Source organism: Arachis ipaensis, chromosome B04, assembly GCF_000816755.2.
Source record: "Arachis ipaensis cultivar K30076 chromosome B04, Araip1.1, whole genome shotgun sequence".
Taxonomy (NCBI): Eukaryota; Viridiplantae; Streptophyta; class Magnoliopsida; order Fabales; family Fabaceae; genus Arachis; species Arachis ipaensis.
Window position 1 is genome coordinate 14805658 of NC_029788.2, and position 21526 is coordinate 14827183.

Consider the following 21526-nt stretch of genomic DNA (forward strand, 5'->3'; position numbering starts at 1 on the left):
GAAATCACTTAACAAACATATCAAGGCATCTAATAGAATCAAGGTGAATTAAATTTAGCTATTTTAAGTCCTAAAAAGCATGTTTTCACTCTTAAGCACAATTAAGGGAGAAGTTATCCATGCTATTTCATTGAATAAATGTGGGTAAAAGTTGATAAAATCCCCAAAAATCAATTCAAGATAAACCCTACAAATGGGGTTTGTCATCCTCCCCACACTTAAACCAAGCATGTCCTCATGCTTAAACCAAGAATGAAGTAAGGGTATGGCATTTATTCGATGGAAACTAACTAAATGCAATCTACCTATATGCAACTATCTAAATGAATGCCCGTCCTCGGTGCATGCAAAGAAGAGCAAGGTGGACGGGTTGCTACAATTGATGAGCTTCTTCACAAGGCTGCACGGAGGATTTGTTTGGTGCCCCATTTAAAAGCTTTTCCTTTCTCCCTTCTTGGTGGCCAACCTAAAAGGAAAGAAAAGGAAAGAAAATTAAGCCTATAACAAAGATATCAAGGCCACATATCAAGGCATCTAATAGAATCAAGGTGAATTAAATTTAGCTATTTTAAGTCCTAAAAAGCATGTTTTCACTCTTAAGCACAATTAAGGGAGAAGTTATAAAACCATGCTATTTCATTGAATAAATGTGGGTAAAAGTTGATAAAATCCCCAAAAATCAATACAAGATAAACCCTACAAATGGGGTTTGTCAGAGGCCAAACACCTCGCCACCGCAAAACATGCTGGGGAAGAAGGACTCCTTCGCGTGCCTTATCATTAGCGGTGACTCCATCACAAAACGCCGCCAGGTGAGGATCTAATCTTAAATCAATTTTTGTTTTGCCCCCTTTTTTTTCTTATAACCCTGAGTTGATTCCCCCCAAATTTGCAGAAATCCCGCGAAGAGTACTTGGTAGCCCGCGAAGCACACCCATCGCTACTATTCCGCGCCACTACGGCCGATCCATCGCCCTCCCTCCTTCGTCGAGCGTTCCCCTCTCATCCACAGCTCCTGAAACCCATACTCCTTCTTCCAAGGTGTGCAACATCCATTACCTCTGCGTTACCCTACTCCTCCGTGTGGATTGTCGAGTCGTGCAGCTGCCATCCGTGCTACTCTCACCAGCGTCGAAGGTGAGCATCTCCTCAATCGCGCCTGAAACTGTCACACTGTCCTCCACCGTGCGCCAATCTGACCGATCGCGGCCTCTCCCCTTTCACTGGTTTGTTCTTCCCCACTGATCTTTCCTTCTTGTTGTCAATCTTGGTTCAGAATTTTGAGCAAGAAATTATCTATATCTTCTATTAATTGGGGTTAATTGTTGCTGTCTAGAGATAGGGATTTGATTCCTGTGACTTGATCCATTATGGGCAAGCTCAGCTGGCTAATCCTTATTCTGTTTTTGTCACTACTTTAACTATTTGGACTCGTGAGAATTGATGAGCTAGATAGCTGGTGCACAAAATTGTGATCATCAATGGCGCCAACAACTTGGTACGCACAATTGTAATCTCAACTCTTTGTCACAACTCCGCACAACTAACCAGCAAGTGCACTGGTCGGCCAAGTAATAAACCTTACGTGAGTAAGGGTCGATCCCACGGAGATTGTCGGCTTGAAGCAAGCTATGGTCATCTTGTAAATCTCAGTCAGGCGGATTCAAATGGTTATGGAGAATTGATAATTAAAAGATGAATAAAATATAACATAAAGATAGAGATACTTATGTAATTCATTGGTGAGAATTTCAAATAAGCGTATTAAGATGCTTTGTTCTTCCTGAACTTCTGCTTTCCTATTGTCTTTATCCAATCATTCATACTCCTTTCCATGGCAAGCTGTATGTTGGGTTTCACCGTTGTCAACGGCTACCTCCCATCCTCTCAGTGAAAATGGTCCAAATGTGCTGTCACCACACGGCTAATCACCTGTCGGTTCTTGATCAGGTTGGAATAGGATCCATTGATCCTTTTGCGTCTGTCACTACGCACAACACTCGCGAGTTTGAAGCTCGTCACAGTCATCCCTTTCCAGATCCTGCTCGGAATACCACAGACAAGATTTAGACTTTTCGGATCTCAAGAATGCCTGCCAATAATTCTAGCCTATACCACGAAGGTTCCAATCTTAGATTAGAAACCCAAGAGATATGCATTCAATCGAAGGTAGAACAGAGGTGGTTGTCAGGCACGCGTTCATAAGGGAGGATGATGATGAGTGTCACGGATCATCACATCCATCAGGTTGAAGTATGAATGAATATCTTAGAACAAGAATAAGCGTGAATTGAATAGAAAAACAATAGTACTTTGCATTGATTCATGAGGAACAGCAGAGCTCCACACCTTAATCTATAGTGTGTAGAAACTCCACCGTTGAAAATACATAAGTGAAAATAGTGTTCATTGGCTTCGGCCCCAGAGGGGGAACCAGAATAACCAAGACGAAAAGTACAATAGCAAAATGTCCTATTTATAGAGAACTAGTAGCCTAAGGTTTACAGAAAATAAGTAAATGATGCAGAAATCCACTTCCGGGCCCACTTGGTGTGTGCTTGGGCTGAGAATTGAAGCTTTCACATGTAGAGACTTTTCTTGGAGTTAAACGCCAGCTTTTGTACCAATTTGGGCGTTTAACTCCAGCTTTTATGCCAGTTCTGGCGTTTTGACGCCAGAATTTTTATGCTGACTTGGAACGCCGGTTTGGGCCATCAAATATTGGGCAAAGTATGGACTGTTATATATTACTGGAAAGCGCATGATGTCTACTTTTCCACGCATTTGAGAGCGTGCCAATTGGGCTTTTGTAGCTCCAGAAAATCCACTTCGAGTGCAGGGAGGTCAGAATCCAACAGCATCTGCAGTCCTTTTTTAGCCTCTGAATCAGATTTTTGCTCAGGTCCCTCAATTTCAGCCAGAAAATACCTGAAATTATAGAAAAACACACAAACTCATAGTAAAGTCCAGAAATGTGATTTTTATTTAAAAACTAATAAAAATATAATAAAAAGTGACTAAAACATATTAAAAACTACCTAAAAACAATGCCAAAAAGCGTATAAATTATCCACTCATCACAACACCAAACTTAAATTGTTGCTTGTCCCCAAGCAACTGAAAATCAAAGTAGGATAAAAAGAAGATAATATACAATGAATTCCGAAAACATCTATGAAGATCGGTCTTAATTAGATGAGCGGGGCTATTAGCTTTTTGCTTCTCAATAGTTTTGTCATCTTACTTTATCCCTTGAAGTTCAGAATAATTGGCATCTATAGGAACTCAAAATTTAGATAGTGTTATTGATTCTCCTAGTTCAGTATGTTGATTCTTGAACACAGTTACTTTCTGAGTCTTGGACGTGACCCTAAGCATTTTGTTTTCCAGTATTACCACCGGATACATAAATGCCACAGACACATAACTGGGTGAACCTTTTCAGATTGTGACTCAGCTTTGCTAGAGTCCCCAATTAGAGGTGTCCAGAGCTCTTAAGCACACTCTTTTGCTTTGAACCACGACTTTAACTGCTCAGTCTCAAGCCTTTCACTTGACAACTTCACGCCACAAGCACATGGTTAGGGAAAGCTTGGTTTAGCCGCTTAGGCCAGGATTTTATTCCTGTGGGCCCTCCTATCCACTAATGCTCAAAGCCTTGGATCCTTTTTATTTTACCCTTGTCTTTTGGTTCAAAGGGCTATTGGCTTTTTCTGTTTGCTTTTTCTTTTTCTTTTTTTTCGCCATTTTTTTTTTGCAAGCTTTTCACTGCTTTTTCTTGCTTCAAGAATCAATTTTATGATTTTTTAGATTATCAAATAATATTTCTCCTTTTTCATCATTCTTTCAAGAGCCAATAATTTTAACATTCATGATCAACAAATTCAAAAATATGCACTGTTCAATCATTCATTCAGAAAACAAAAAGTATTGCCACCACATCAGAATAATTAAACTAATTAAAATTTGAAATTCATGTACTTCTTTTTCTTTTGTAATTAAAAACATTTTTTTATTTAAGAAAGCTGATGAATTCATAGGACATTCATAGCTTTAAGGCATAGACACAAACATAGATAGAACATAAAGCATTAGGAACGAAAAACAGAAAAATAAGAACAGGAAAATTAAAGAACGGGTCCACCTTAGTGATGGCGGCTTGTTCTTCTTCTTGAAGGTCCAATGGAACGCTTGAGCTCCTCAATATCTCTTCCTTGCCTTTGTTGCTCCTCTCTCATGGATCTTTGGTCTTCTCTAATTTCATGGAGGAGGATGGAATGCTCTTGGTGCTCCACCCTTAGTTGTCCCATGTTGGAACCCAATTCTCCTAGGGAGGTGTTGATTTACTCCTAGTAGTTTTGTGGAGGAAAGTATATCCCTTGAGGCATCTCAGAGATTTCATGATGAGGAACTTCCTCATGCTCTTGTCCATAAGTAGGCTCTCTTGTTTGCTCCATCCTTTTCTTAGTGATGGGCTTGTCCTCATCAATGAGGATGTCTTCCTCTATGTCAATTCCAGCTGAATTGCAGAGGTGACAAATAAGATGAGGGAAGGCTAACCTTGCCAAAGTAGAGGATTTTTCCGCCACCTTGTAGAGTTCTAGGGATATAACCTCATGAGCTTCTACTTCCTCTCCAATCATGATGCTATGGATCATGATAGCCCGGTCTATAGTAACTTTAGACCGGTTGCTAGTGGGAATGGTTGAGCGTTGGATGAATTCCAACCATCCTCTAGCCACGGGCTTGAGGTCATGCCTTCTTAGTTGAACTGGCTTCCCTCTTGAATCTCTCTTCCATTGAGCGCCCTCTTCACAAATGTCTATGAGGACTTGGTCCAACTTTTGATCAAAGTTGACCCTTCTAGTGTAGGGGCGTGCATCTCCTTGCATCATGGGCAAGTTGAATGCCAACCTTACATTTTCTGGACTGAAATCTAAGCAATTCCCCCGGACCATTGTAAGCTAGTTCTTTGGGTCCAGGTTCACACTTTGATCATGGTTCTTGGTGATCCATGTATTGGCATAGAACTCTTGAACCATTAGGATTCCGACTTGTTGAATGGGGTTGGTGAGAATTTCCCAACCTCTTCTTCGAATCTCATGTCGGATCTCCGGATATTCACCCTTTTTGAGCTTGAAGGGGACCTCAGGGATCACCTTCTTCTTGGCCACAACTTCATAGAAGTGGTCTTGACGCACCCTTAAGATGAATCTCTCCATCTCCCATGACTCAGAAGTGGAAGCTTTTGCCTTTCCTTTCCTCTTTCTAGAGGTTTCTCCGGCCTTTGGTGCCATAAATGGTTATGGAAAAACAAAAAACAACGCTTTTACCATACCAAACTTAGAAGGTTTGCTCGTCCTCGAGCAAATGAAAAATGAAGGGAGTAGAAGAAGAAGAAAATGGAGGAGATGGAGAAGTGGGAGTGATTCGGCCAAGGGGGGAAAGAAGTGTTTGTGATGTGTGAAAATGAAGGAGGAATGAGGGGTTTATATAGGAGTGGAGAGAGGGGTAGGGTTCGGCCATGTATGGGTGGGTTTGGGAGGGAAAGTGGTTTGAATTTGAATGGTGAGGTAGGTAGGGTTTTAAGATGGATGGATGTGGATTGGTGAAGAGATTATGGAGAAGAGGGTAGGATTTGATAGGTGAGGGGTTTTTGGGAAAGAGGTATTGAGGTGATTGGTGAAGGGTATTTTGGGAAGGGTGTTATGGAAAGGTGTGAAGAAGAGAGAGAGAGATGAGGTAGGTGGGGATCCTGTGGGGGATCCACAGATCTTGAGGTGTCAAGGATTTCTCATCCCTGCACTATGTTGGCGTGTAAACGCCCCCTTGATTGCCAATCCTGGCGTTAAACGCCAGGTTGTTACCCATTTCTGGCGTTAAACACCAGCTCTATGCCCCTTTCTGGCATTAAACGCCAGTTCTGTGCCCCCTTTCTGGCATTAAACGCCCAGAATGGTGCTAGACTGGGTGTTTAACGCCCATTCTGCTACCCTTACTAGCGTTTAAACGCCAGTAAGCTTCTCCTTCAGGGTGTGCTATTTTTAATACTGTTTTTCATTTTGTTTTTGCTTTTTCAGTTGTTTTTGTGACTTCACATGATCATCAACCTACAGAAAACATAAAATAACAATAGAAAATAAATAGATATAATAAAATTGGGTTGCCTCCCAACAAGAGCTTCTTTAATGTCAATAGCTTGACAGTGGGCTCTCATGGAGCCTCACAGATACTTAGAGCATGATGATGGCCTCCCAACATCAAACTTAGAGTTTGAATGTGGGGGCTCTATTTGACTCTGCATTGAGAGAAGCTTTTCATGCTTCCTCTCCATAGTTACAGAGGGAAATCCTTGAGCTTTAAACACAAGGGAGTCCTCATTCACTTGAAGGACCAATTCTCTTCTGTCAATATCAATCACAGCTTTTGCTGTGGCTAGAAAGGGCCTGCCAAGGATGATGGATTCATCCATACACTTCCCAGTGTCTAGGATTATGAAATCAGCAGGGATGTAGTGGCCTTCAACCCTTAGCAAGACATCCTCTACAAGTCCATAAGCCTGTTTCCTTGAATTGTCAGCCATCTCTAGTGAGATTCTTGCAGCTTGTACCTCACGGATCCCTAGCTTCTCCATCACAGAGAGTGGCATGAGGTTTATACTTGACCCCAGGTCACACAGAGGTCATGGTGCCTATCATACAAGGTATTGAGAACTTTCCAGGATCTTGTCTCTTCTGAGGTAATCTCTGCCTAGTCAAGTCATCCAGTTCTTTGGTGAGCAAGGGGGGTTCATCCTCCCAAGTCTCATTACCAAATAACTTGGCATTTAGTTTTATGATTGCTCTAAGGTACTTAGCAACTTGCTCTTCAGTAACATCTTCATCTTCTTCAGAGGAAGAATACTCATCAGAGCTCATGAATGGTAGAAGTAAATTCAATGGAATCTCTATGGTCTCTGTATGAGCCTCAGATTCCCATGGTTCCTCATTAGGGAACTCCTTGGAGGCCAGTGGACGTCCATTGAGGTCTTCCTCAATGAAAATCACTGCCTCTTCCTCCTCTCCAGGTTCGGCCGTGTGGGTTATATTGATGGCCTTGCACTCTCTTTTTGGGTTCTCTTCTGTATTGCTTGGGAGAGTGCTAGGAGGGAGTTCAGTAATTTTCTTACTCGGCTGACCCACTTGTGCCTCCAAATTTCTAATAAAGGACCTTGTTTCAGTCATGAAACTTTGAGTGGCCTTAGATAGATCAGAGACTACAGTTGCTAAGTCAGAGTGGCTCTGCTTAGAATTCTCTGTCTGTTGCTGAGAAGATGATGGAAAAGGCTTGCTATTGCTAAACCTAATTCTTATTCACAGGATTTCTTTCAGAAGTGTACATGAATTGGTTATTTGCAACCATCTCAATGAGTTCCTGAGCTTCTGCAGGCGTCTTCTTCAGATGAAGAGATCCTCCAGCAGAGCTGTCCAATGACATCTTGGATAGTTCAGACAGACCATCATAGAAGATACCTATGATGCTCCATTCAGAAAGCATGTCAGAAGGACACCTTCTGATCAATTGCTTGTATCTTTCCTAAGCTTTATAGAGTGATTCACCTTCCTTCTGTCTGAAAGTTTGGACTTCCACTCTAAGCTTACTCAGCTTCTGAGGTGGAAAGAACTTTGCCAAGAAGGCATTGACTAGCTTTTCCCAAGAGTCCAGGCTTTCTTTAGGTTGTGAGTCCAACCATGTCCTAGCTCTGTCTCTTACAGCAAAAGGGAAGAGAATAAGTCTGTAGACCTCATGGTCAACCCCATTGGTCTTAACAGTATCACAGATTCGCAAGAATTCAGCTAAGAACTGATGAGGATCTTCCAATGGAAGTCCATGAAAATTGCAATTCTGTTGCATTAGAGAAACTAATTGAGGTTTAAGCTCAAAGTTGTTTGCTCCAATGGCAGGAATTGAGATGCTTCTCCCATAGAAGTCGGGAGTAGGTGCAGTAAAGTCACCAAGCACCTTCCTTGCATTGTTGGCATTGTTGTTATTTTCGGCTGCCATGGCTTCTTCTTGTTTGAAAAGTTCTGTTAGGTCCTCTACAGAGAGTTGTGCTTTAGCTTCTCTTAGCTTTCTCTTCAAGGTCCTTTCAGGTTCAGGATCAGTTTCAACAAGAATGCCTTTGTCTTTGTTCCTGCTCATATGAAAGAGAAGAGAACAAGAAGGTATGGAATCCTCTATGTCACAGTATAGAGATTCCTTGAGGTGTCAGAAGAAGAATAGAAGGAGAAGGTAGAGATGAGAATTCAAACTTATAGAGAGAGAGTCCGAATTGCTGATAGTGGAGGAGTGTTAGTCCTTAAATAAAAGGATGTGAGAAGAGGGGAAGAATTTTTGAAATTAAATTTAAAAAGATTTTGAAATAATTAAAAGAAATTTTAAAAAAATTGATTGATGATTTTCGAAAATTAAAATTGAGAAAGTAGTTAAGTGTTTTTGAAAAAGATTTTGAAATCAGAAATAAAAAAAGGATATGATTGAAAATGTTTTTGAAAAAGATGTGATTGAGAAGATACGATTGAGAAGATATGATTTTAAAAAGATATGATTGAAAGGATATGATTGAAAAACAATTTAAAAAAATTTGATTTTGAAATTAATGATTTGGCTAACAAGAATTTTAAAAGATATGATTCTAAAATTTAAATATTGAACCTTTCTTAACAAGAAAGAAATTTTTGAATCAAATCACTATTTTCGAAAATAGTAAGAGAAAAAATGGAAAGGATTTAATTTTGAAAAGATATGATTGAAAAGATATGATTTGAAAAAGATTTGATTTTGAAAAATTATGAAAATTTGAAAAAGATTTGAATTGAAAACAAAATCTTTTCTCTTGTGCCATCCTGGCGTTAAACGCCCAGAATGGTATCCATTTTGGCGTTTAACGCCCAAAATTCTACCCTTTTGGGCGTTTAACGCCCAACCAGGTACCCTGGCTGGCATTTAAACGCCAGTTTTCCTTCTTCACTGGGCGTTTTAAACGCCCAACTTTTTCTGTGTAATTCCTCTGCTGAATGTTCTGAATCTTCAATTCTCTGTATTATTGACTTGAAAAGACATAGTTTTGAAAAAAAAAAATTTTGAATTTTTAGAGAATAATAACAAAATGAAACTAAATCATGAAGAACTTAAGATCAAATAAACAATGCATGCAAGACACCAAACTTAGAAATTTTTATATTAGAGACACTAACAAATTGAGAATGCATATGAGAAACAACAAAACACACAAAACAAGAGAATTTAAAAATCAGAGCAAGGAAATCATCAAGAACAACTTGAAGATTAATGAAGAACATAATGCATATATTCAAAAAATGCAAGAAGAATAAAGACATGCAATTGACACCAAACTTAAAAATTGACACTAGACTCAAACAAGAAACATAAATTATTTTTGGTTTTTATGATTTTATAAATTTTTTTGTAATTTTTTTTCGAAAATTATTCAGAAAAAGAAAAATAAGGATTTCAAAATTTTTAATAAGAATTTCAGGAATCATGCAGTGTTAGTCTAAAACTTCAGTCTAAAAAGATTAGACATGGCTAGCCAAGCTTCAGCAGAACCTTACATACAACAGCCAAATTGATGAGAATCAATCAGCTTTTGTGATGATAAAAACATCATCTGAAATTCTAGAATTCATTCTTAAAAATTCTGAAGAATAAAAATAAAATAAAGTTACCTAATCTAAGCAACAAGATGAACCGTCAGTTGTCCAAACTCGAACAATCCCCGGCAACGGCGCCATAAACTTGGTGCACAAAATTATGATCATCAATGGCGCCAACAACTTGGTACGCACAATTGTAATCTCAACTCTTTGTCACAACTCCGCACAACTAACCAGCAAGTGCACTGGGTCGTCCAAGTAATAAACCTTACGTGAGTAAGGGTCGATCCCATGGAGATTGTTGACTTGAAGCAAGCTATGGTCATCTTGTAAATCTCAGTCAGGCAGATTCAAATGGTTATGGAGAATTGATAATTAAAAGATGAATAGAATATAACATAAAGATAGAGATACTTATGTAATTCATTGGTGAGAATTTCAGATAAGCGTATGAAGATGCTTTGTTCCTCCTGAACTTCTGCTTTCCTATTGTCTTCATCCAATCATTCATACTCCTTTCCATGGCAAGCTGTATGTTGGGTTTCACCGTTGTCAATGGCTACCTCCCGTCCTCTCAATGAAAATGGTCCAAATGCGCTGTCACCACACGGCTAATCATCTGTCGGTTCTCGATCATGTTGGAATAGGATCCATTGATCCTTTTGCGTCTGTCACTATGCCCAACACTCGCGAGTTTGAAGCTCGTCACAGTCATCCCTTCTTAGATCCTACTCGGAATACCACAGACAAGGTTTAGACTTTCCGAATCTCAGGAATGGCCGCCAATAATTCTAGCCTATACCACGAAGGTTCCAATCTTAGATTAGAAACCCAAGAGATATGCATTCAATCGAAGGTAGAACGGAGGTGGTTGTCAGGCACGCGTTCATAAGGGAGGATGATGATGAGTGTCACGGATCATCACATCCATCAGGTTGAAGTACGAATGAATATCTTAGAACAAGAATAAGCGTGAATTGAATAGAAAAACAATAGTACTTTGCATTGATTCATGAGGAACAGTAGAGCTCCACACCTTAATCTATAGTGTGTAGAAACTCCACTGTTGAAAATACATAAGTGAAAATAGTGTTCATTGGCTTCGGCCCCAGAGGAGGAACCAGAATAACCAAGACGAAAAGTACAATAGCAAAAGGTCCTATTTATAGAGAACTAGTAGCCTAGGGTTTACAGAAATAAGTAAATGATGCAGAAATCCACTTCCGGGCCCACTTGGTGTGTGCTTGGGCTGATCATTGAAGTTTTCACATGTAGAGACTTTTCTTGGAGTTAAATGCCAGCTTTTGTGCCAGTTTAGGCGTTTAACTCCAGCTTTTATGCCAGTTCTGGCGTTTTGACGCCAGAATTTTTATGCTGACTTAGAACGCCGGTTTGGGCCATCAAATCTCAGGAAAAGTATAGACTATTATATATTGATGGAAAGCTCAGGATGTCTACTTTCCAACGCAATTGAGAGCACGCCAATTGAGCTTCTGTAGCTCCAGAAAATCTACTTCGAGTTCAGGGAGGTCAGAATCCAACAGCATCTGCAGTCCTTTTTCAACCTCTGAATCAGATTTTTGCTCAGGTCCCTCAATTTCAGCCAGAAAATACCTGAAATCATAGAAAAACACACAAACTCATAGTAAAGTCCAGAAATGTGATTTTTATTTAAAAACTAATAAAAATATAATAAAAAGTGACTAAAACATATTAAAAACTACATAAAAACAATGACAAAAAGCATATAAATTATCTGCTCATCAATAGCTAATTAAGTTAGATTAACTAATAGATTGTAAATTTTTCTGTTAAAGTATAATTTTAATTAGAGTAATCATACATCTGTCTATGACATTACGTCTAAACCCCTCACCAGAACTGCAAAAAAGATTGCCGCAAGTGGTTGAGTTCATAAAAAAGGATCTCATGGTTGTGTTATATATGATTTGGGATACATATATGTCTGAGTTGTTTTCATACATCCATTGACTTACATACTTTTTATACGAGAACCTTCTCCTGACATTCTGGATCCCATGATAATTTGATTATCAACAAGCTGCAGTGGATCCACCTGAAGATTGTTTTCATATAAGGTTGATCATTACTCTTCTTGAAACCTGTAGACATTACTTTGATCGTGACTCTTCAAAGAGAAAACTTGATCGATTTCTTATACACTTCTAGAGGTATATTTTAAGCAAAGGTGCACTGCCTCTCGACATTAAATTTGACTTGCAGGTCAGTCAGGCAATCTACTGCTATATGCATTCTACGTTTTTTTTGAAAATACAAATTTATTATATTAAAATTGAGGAACTAATTTATGATTTTTGCTATTAGTTTAATAGTTTGATCCATATATCTGTCTTCTTTTTAAATTTATGGCATTTAATATTCATCTGATTCTTTGCTCTAATCATAGTCTTGTGATCTTGTGATCTTTGTGTGACATATATACTGGGGTTTCCCCTGTCATAATTCCGTGATGGCAACAAGGTCTCGTGAGTCCTGTTGCCATATACGCATCGGTTTTTGACATGTCAAATTCTTTGTAGCAAGTTTCATGGATTGTGAATAAAGATTTAGGTAAAGAAACTCAGTCAATATCTGGTTGAGTATAATCAGAAATTTTCATTTGTTCTCTCTAATTAATTGTAAATATCATTAACTTAAACCTACCTTAAATACATTGTGATCATGATGCCTGGGAATTGATAGTCAAACTAAGCACAATTGTGGTACCTATAAACCAATTTGGTGAATGTTTCAGTGTAGCATGTGAAAAATACATTGCCAATGTGTTTAAGGAGGATAGGAAAAGAACGCACCCTAATACTTCCCTGTTACTAATGCTATGACTTTTCCCTTTCAATCTTCTCTATTCTTTTAAGATTATTTTAGTTTTAATATGGTATAGTCGTGGAAATAAAAGTCAACTTAAATCGCACCTGGGGATTACCCTGCTTGCTGCAGTAATAAGAAATTGTTCAAGAATATAAACACATTTTACCTCATTTAATTGCTTTAATTTTGACCTATCGCAAGAGTACATGTTAAGCTAATAATAACACCATATCTAGTTATAACTTACAATTAATGCAAACTTTTCCTTCTAAATTGTGTATTATACATGTAGATCACTCTGAATGCTTGAACTAGCAAGCACCAAGTGGTTTTCCATTTAACTAGATCAAAATGCTTGCAAGGTAACAACTAATAAGCAGAAGCATAAATGACAAAGTTTCTTAACACAATCATTTACACTATAGGATGCTACACTGATTCATTATATATGAATTCGAAGGTAGCCATTTTTTCTATTATTTCTCAGAATACAGATTTTAAAGTTTAAATTTTCTTGTTCGTCTCTTTTTTTTTTCCAGGTAAAGAAAATATTGCACTCATAGGCCTACCTTTTTTAATCCTATTTTTTATACTCTTTTTCACTGGACCAATTATTTGCACTTACACAGTAGATGACAGGATATGAAAACTATAATACGACTTTTTTAGAAGCATATCTAAAACAAAATATCTACAATTTCAAGATTCTATTCCCTATATGTTATAATTGTTTAGTTACGTATTCTGATTTAATTGTTTTCTTAATCTAACTTTTGATCCTGTTTTCTTTTTTGTTTTTTAAGATATTTTGAAGATTCTATTCTATTCTATGCTATTTTGATTGTTTAGTTATATTTCTTGTTATAACTATTTTTTAATTCTAACATTTATTCATGCTTTCTTTCTCATTTTTTAAGGAAGCTTTTCTTTATCTTTTTATTTTTTTGGACTTGGAACCAGCAATTCTTTCTACCAGTATTTTTTTAGAAAGTACAGAATTTTGCAATGAGTAAGCCTCCTCCCCAATACCTTTCGTGTGCTATTTGTTATCCTGGATGCAAGAATAAAATATTTTTGTTTGCGATTTAAGTTATTCTGTCGCTCCCTACATGGTTTTGCTTGTTTTAAAGTGTCTAGTTTAACTCATATATTAGTCTCCCATTTCATACTTGTGATAAACCGTGATTGGTTCTTCTGACACAGCCCATTTTGGCTCAACTTTTTTTTATATCCATGTCCTTATTTACTGTTTATTCATTTGTGGGTGCTATTTCATTAAAGCAGATATTGATAAGAGCTGGATTAAAAAACCACGAGGTAGTGCAGAATATAGGATGGTCTGAATAAATTCCTTGACTTCGCATTTGCCAATGCATCATCCGATGGGATGATACATTGCCCATGTCCTTTGTGTGGGTTCCGGTTTTTCCAAACTAGAGAGGATGCGTATGATCATCTTCTGATGAAACCCTTTCCCCCTAACTATACTTTTTTGTTACATCACGGTGAGAGGATCGTAGATGAGAGCTCTAGCGGCAGAGAAGAATTTGAACCCACTCATAACTCAGGTGATCAAATGCGTGACATGGTCCACGAGGCATTCAACTTCCCGGGAATGCAGGGCGATGATGAAGACTCGATGGATGAACATGTTGGAAACGGTGTGGAGGGGTTGTCGTACTTGTCCAACGAACCTAGCCACGAGGCTCGTGCTTACATGACTTGCTTGAGGATGACGAGCAGGAACTATATCCTGGTTGCTTAGGATTCTCGAAGCTGTCTTTCTTGGTGAGACTGTACCATATAAAGTGCATGTGCGGAGTGAGCGACAAGACTTTCGGTTTGATTCTAGAGCTATTAGGGGACGCCTTTCAGCATGCAAAGATTCCGAAGACCTTGCACGATACCAAGATGATCATACAGAAGTTTGGTATTCAGTACAAGAAGATAGATGCATGTCCAAATGACTGCATGCTATACCAGGGCTCCGACCAAGACCTGTCTAGGTGCAAACGGTGTGGAGCATCTAGGTGGAAGCAAAAGATCTGGAAGAATTCTTTAGTAAGGATCAACGTAGTTGTCAAGAAGAATGGGAAACCTCAGGTGGCGAAGAGTCTCCGCTAATTTCCTCTGATTCCACGGTTGCAGCGATTATTCATGTCTAGCAAGACAGCCGTGGACATATTGTGGCACAAGAGCGGAACCAATTCTGACGGTTCTTTGAGGCATCCAAGGGACGGCGAGGCCTGGAAAGCATTTGACAGGAGAGATACTGACTTTCTGCCAATCTGCGCAGTGTTCGCTTAGCCCTGGCCAGTGATGGCTTCAATCCTTATGGAAACCTCAGTTCAAAGTACTCAATAAGGCCAGTGATTCTTATTCTGTACAACTTACCCCCATGGATTTGCATGAAACAAACCAACTTTATTATCTCCATGATTATTCCCAGTCCTAAAATGCCTGGCAATGACATAGATGTCTACCTACAGCCCCTGATCGATGAGTTGAAGCAGTTGTGGGCCGGTGTTGATACGTACGACGCCAGTGAGAAGAAAACATTCAAGATGTGTGCTGCGTTGATGTGGACCATCAACAATTTTCCTGGATTGGGCAATTTATCTAGCTGGAATATGTACGGAGGGAGAGCTTGCCCCACGTGCAATATGGACGGTGAGACTAGGCGACTCACCGTCAGTCAGAAATGGTGTTTCATGGGTCATCGTCGCTTCTTGAATCACGATCACAGATATAGACAAGACTGGAGTAGATTTGATGGAAAGGTAGAGGATAGATCCCCATCTGTCAAATTGACTGGCAGGGATATCTTGAGACAGTTGGAGGGTGTGCCAGTCTCACACGGCAAGGTGCAGGCGGTGGGCGGTAAAAGAAGGCACGGACATCAGACCGTGGTTCAAGACGAGTCTCCCTGGAAAAAGAGGAGTATATTCTTTGATCTCCCATACTAGGAGACCAACGAATTATGCCACAACCTTGACGTGATGCACATAAAGAAGAATGTGTGCGACAACATTGTCTTCACCATGTTGAACGAGAGTGGTAAATCCAAAGACCACCTAAAAGCTCGAAAAGATCTCCAGTTGATGGGAATCAGGCATGATATGTGGCTACTTGAAGGTGGAAAGTATCCCTTTGCAGTCTTTACCCTGTCAAATCCACAGAAGGATGTCTTTCTTAGGACTATCAAGAATGTGGTCTTTCTAGACGAGTACTTTAGCAACATCTCCCGTTGTGTTGATTTAAAACACCTCAAGTTATCGGGCTTGAAGAGTCATGATTGACACATTCTAATGGAACATCTCTTGCCAATTGCGTCAAGACACGTATTGCCCACACAAGTTTCCGCCGTCTTGGCTCAGTTATCAACCTTTTTTCGACTAATATGCAGCAAATCCATAGATCCTCATCAACTCCCTCTCCTTCAGGATCGTGTGGTCCATACTCTATGCCACATGGAGATGATATTTTCACCTTCCTTTTTCACAGTCATGGTTCATCTAACGGTGCATTTGGTCGAGGAAGCACGCCTCGGTGGTCCAGTGCATTACCGATGGATATACCTAATTGAGAGGTAAAAATCTACTTAACGTTTCTCGACCTGTTTTATGAGGATAGCTGTCATCTATAATTTTATGTGTTATGTTCTCGAAGGTATCTATGTCGTCTCAAGCAGTACGTGCGTAATAGGGCACAACTAGAGGGATCTATTGCAGAGGGCTACTTGTCAGAAGAAATTCTCACATTCTGCTCAAGATATCTAGATAATTTCGAGACTAGGATCAATTGACCGACGCGGGTTGACGATTGACCAAGCGATGCCCTGTCGATCGAGATTTCCAGGATGTTCCCAGAAGTTGGAAAGGCGGTCGAAGCTGCTTTATTTTTTACTTTGACTACCACTGAAATCCTTCAAGCACATCGTCATGTACTGGTCAATTGCATTGCTGTAGAGAAATTTTTGGAGTAAGTATCAAGACTGAGTTCTAAAATTATCCAGTGAGCCAATATGGTATTCATAGTATTGAATATGAACACATTTTTCTGTATGCATAGTGAGTACAGAGCCATCACAAAGAGAAAACTGCGATGTAAAATGAGATCTCAGTCTCACATAGATAGTGTGGTGCACAGAGAATTCCCCAACTGGTTCAGGCATGAGGTAATCCTTAATATCACATAATCCCACTACCCTTTGATGCTTTCTTTCTTCTAACGGTTCAATTCTAGGTCCCATTTGGAAGCACCAGTCATTCGAACAAGTTGCAATGGCTTGTCTGTGGGCCCCTTGTAAAGTTGGGAAAGGAGGAATGGGAGTTAGGGGTTGGTGTATCAGAGGGGGATACAGGAGTAGATTTGGTAGTTTAAAATGCGCTACTCTTTTAGAAGTAAACTTGACTTGGTATTAAACATGGGTTTAATTCAAGAACTTATGAAAGGCTTGAAATCATGCTAATTATGAGCTTCATTTGATGAGTGTTTCTTCTTATATGATTTTGTATATTTTCTTTTTTGTTGAACAATTATATCAAATAAAGAGAGAAAACTTAACAAGGAGAACATGATTTTATAGAGAGTTAAAATCAAAGTAGTTCAAACATAGGTCAAAGCTAAGGTTCCGACACCTGTTTTTTTAAATTATTATATTATTCATTGGTACGTGAAAAGCTTAGAAAAGCTCAAAATCAGATGAATTAATTAATTGTTTAAAATTTCAAGGTTTTTTTTTTAAAGCAAGGAGTGTATATATAATTTTTAAAACAAGTTTAATTATTTATTTATTATAGATTTAGTTATTTTATTATGGTAGATTTGATTATTTTAGTAGTTAATTATTTAATTAAAAAAAATAACATATGATTATTGATTTAATTATTAATTTTTTCGTGTATATTATTTTTTGAGTGTATAATAGTATAGTTAGGATTAGACAGACGTAAGAAACTGCATAAGTAACCATAAAAGTCATAACTTGGTTTCTACATAATCATCATGTGTGCCTGCTAATAAAGGTGAAAAATAAAACTCAAGGTCAGCTAGATCTTTTGTATTCTTTATATATATATATTATTAACACCACATATCAAAAGAGTAAAATTGAGAAATTTAGCAAATAAAGGGTACTCCTTAGTACTCTGATTAGTAGGTGTTATATAAAGAATGTTTTTTATTGCTAAGCCATTTTTTCATTATAATAGAAAACAGAGTACCCAGTAGAACCAACAAAAAAATAGAAAATTTGTATGTGAAGTGAAGTGCACTTTTTAAAAAAAAACAATTAATTATTCGATGGTTAAGCAAGATAAGGCAATAATGCTAGACAGACAATTAGAGTTGTCCTTTGCATTTGATACACTCTTGAATGTATGTGGTGCTTTTTCATGTTGAAATGGTTGGAAGTATTTTAGATTCCTGGGCAGAAATTATAGTTTCACATGTGTATAATCTTATATCTATATTTAAACTTGTTTTTTCTATATGAATTAGTCAATGAATTATAATTCAATTTTGGTTGTAACAAATTTACCAAAAAAGCATGAATGTGCTTTGACTCTTCTTGATTCTAATTTGTTTTTTTCGTTGAAAAAGGCGCCCTTTTATCTTCTAAGATGGCGTCGTTTCACGAAAAAACCGAAATTAGGACCAGGATGTCAGCAACCACAAACGGCTCCACCTCTGGTCTCGGCTTCCCAGTACGATGATTCTGGAATTTTTCCGGACAGTGGTGATAGTGTCCCTCCAACTTCACGCCCGTTCCTTCCGCCGCGCAGTGTACCAAGGCCTGCTCCACAAACAAGCACAAATAACATTCAGAACTCGGAGCCAAGCCATGTAAACTCCGCAGATAATGCCAATAATGTAGATTCGTTGATCAATAAGTTGATGACTCCTTTGTTGATTCTAGAGCTCAGAATCGCAAAGGACGCAAGACTACAGAGTTTTGGGAAGTCAGGATAATCAGTAATTTATTTAATAGTTTTTATATGTTCAACATGATTTAGATTCTTATTATGTATTCTTATTCTCGCATGTTGTCCACTACGGATACACATAAGGTATTATGTTTGGCTTATAGATTCCGATGGCACAATTAAACCGGCAAGACTAAGAGCTTGTTTGGGTAAGCTTTTAAAAAAAGATCTTTTTTTGAGTTATCTTTTTTTAAAAGATCTTATAGAGAAGTAAAAGTAATTTTATGTTTGGATATCTCATGTAAAAAGGTCTTTTTATCTATCAATTATGTTTGGGTATAACAATATAAAAGTACTTTTTTGTTCATTTATTACATGAAAAACATCTTTTTTTTAAGGAAAAAAGATCTTTTAAAAAAAGATGTAAATTACAGCTTCTCAAAAAAGATCTTTTTTTGATTTTACTAGTGCTTTTACTTTTACTACTAGAAATTTGCCAAATACGTTAAAAAATAAAAAAAGATCTTTTTTCATTGAAAAAAGATATTTTTTTAACAAAATAATGGCGCCCAAACATGCACTAAGCGTGAGGGAGGCTATGGAACGACCTAACGGTAGAAAGATCGTGCTCAGGTTCAACAATGCAAAGCAAGCAATTGGAAACGAAGTTGGACTGTTGAGTAGTGTGCTTGGTCTGCTAGGATCTGACTTTGGAAATTTTCCTATCTGTGAGGAAAGTTGGCGTAAGATTACCACTAAGGACAAAGTTTATAACAAATATGTCAAGGTAAAAGTTTATATCCCCTTTGAAATAAATCTGTTTATTTTTACAATTTTTGACAAATTGTTATTATCTGTATAGCAAATTTTCCACTTTGATGAAGATAGCGAATGAACTATCAAGAAAAATATTTTGAAAATTATGGGGAAGTCTTGGAAGAAAACAAGGCTGAGGTTGTATAATGCTTATTTCGAGCCAACGTTCACGACTGAACAAAATATTGAGAACCGTCTGCCAGGAATCGATCGAGAGCATTGGAGATGGTTCCTTGACTATCGCGCCAAAGTTGAGACGAAGGTAATCTAGTAGATTATTGGTATACAACAATAGTTTTTATGTTGCATTGAGTCTTTTTAAATCAGTTTTTAATCGCCCTTTGTCTTTACTGGACCAATAGGAGAAGTGCAGGAAAAATGCAAAGAATCAATCAAAGCAACTATATACTCATACTGGCGGTTCGAAAAGCTTTGCATGGCGGATGGATGAAGAGGTACTTTATTTTTCTTATTCATTCTTTGGACTATTTCTGTGACTTAAGGTTGCCTTGATTGTGTTAAATACGGTAATGGCATAAAATTTGTTGATATAGTCGGAACAACAAGGGAGAAGAGTCTACTACTACTTATAATTGATCGATAAAGTTAAGATTTTTAATAGGGTAATAGTCTACTTTTCTATGTTATTTTGTTTTTTTACCTCTTTGGTGAATGGTTTACTCCCTATGTCATAATGGACTAAGAGACCTTTACAATTTCTAATTCAGCTTACTTTAATTATCATTGCAAATTTACCTGTTATGTTTTTAGACATTTTGAACTTCGATATAATTTGGAAACAGCTGGGGTAGAATTTGAATAATTGAGTTTTATTTATCCCTTACTTCTTTTTATAGTGGTTGGCATCCTATGTTGTTATCTTTTGGTGTGTTCTTGACATGAGATGGACCCATCAACATATTTATTGCATTTGCTAATTTGTGTCTGTAGAAAAGAATTGAGGAGATTGAGCAACAGGATGAGTCATCTAGGGTGTTGTCTCAAAATGATTCCATTGCTCAGGTTTTCGGAAAAGAGAAACCAGGTAGAGTACGTGGTGTGGGTTTTGAACCGACTCCTAGTCAACTCTTCGGTCCAAATTCACATGCGCCTGGCAACGGAGTCCAACTAAAGGAGACTAAGAGGAAGCTGCTTGAACTGCAGGCAGAGCTGGAAGGCGAGAAGTTGAAGAGGAAGGCGATGGAGGATGAGGCAGCAGCAGAGAAGAAAAAGATGAAGGCGATGGAGAGTTCTCTGATTTAGTTGTTTCAATGGCAGGGTGAGGAGCTGCCACCAGACATCGCTGCAGGGATGAATTTCGTGGAATGATTGAGTGAAAAATAGAATATTAGGATTGGAGATATTTTGCATTGAAGCAAATATTTTATTAAATTAGACTGAGCAACTCTTTGAAAGAGATTTATTTTTGTTCGTATTTTGATGGATATATTATTTGGTTTTGCTTATATTTCAATCTTGTTTTTACTACAAGTTTAGATTCTAAGGTTGAAAATATTCACTCTTAAAATAATAAAAAATATAAAAACCATTTAGCGGCGGTTTAAAACCGCCACTAAACGTGCGAAAAATTGGACATATCGAACTTAATTGCGGCGGTTTGTAAACCGCCAGTAATTATGAAGCAAATCGTGACATGTTCATTCGGCGGTGGTTTTCTATGGTGTGCCGCAAAATTTTGATTTAGCAACGGTTATACCAGCGGTTACTGGAAACCGCCACCAAACCCAATCCCGGCGCCCATATCCATGGCGGTCCAGTAAACCACCAGTATTTGATTTTGCAGCGGTTTAAAATCGCCGCTAATCAAGCAAAAAATCGCCGCCAATTTCTGCCTCCCTTGTAGTGTTAACAGTAAATTATAGCAACTAATTCATATATATTATTAAAATAGAATAAAATTATGCCACTTTTAGCTGATGCCATGATTGACACAACTTTACTTGAAATGTTTAGACGTATTACAAAAATTTGGTGTCATTAATCTAAATTAAACACATAAAAATTTATACGTGTGGATAAATTTTTAGATCTACATAGTAGGTTTTTTTTTTTTTAAAAATGCATATATTATATTAAGTAAGTTGAAGAAAAGAAAAGAGAAAAGAATGAAAATGGTGAGAGAAAAAAGAGTGTGTGTTGAAATGTGGGAGACATTAAGAGAAAGTGAATGAAAAAAATTAAGAAGAAGTAATTAGATTATAAAAATATTTTAAGTTTTAAGTAAAATTCTAATAAAATAAAATTCCAAAACGGGCC

General features: G+C 37.8%; 1 protein-coding gene and 1 long non-coding RNA gene across 2 annotated transcripts in view; both read left to right on the forward strand.

Moving 5' to 3' along the window:
• Positions 1-21526, forward strand: part of LOC107638994 (glucan endo-1,3-beta-glucosidase, basic isoform) — a gene marked incomplete in the record, with an annotated part of 30478 nt that overhangs the window by 5073 nt on the left and 3879 nt on the right.
• Positions 19002-19621, forward strand: LOC110270938. The gene is made up of 3 exons (XR_002360734.1): positions 19002-19220; positions 19296-19511; positions 19612-19621. It is a non-coding gene; the product is annotated as an uncharacterized LOC110270938 (long non-coding RNA).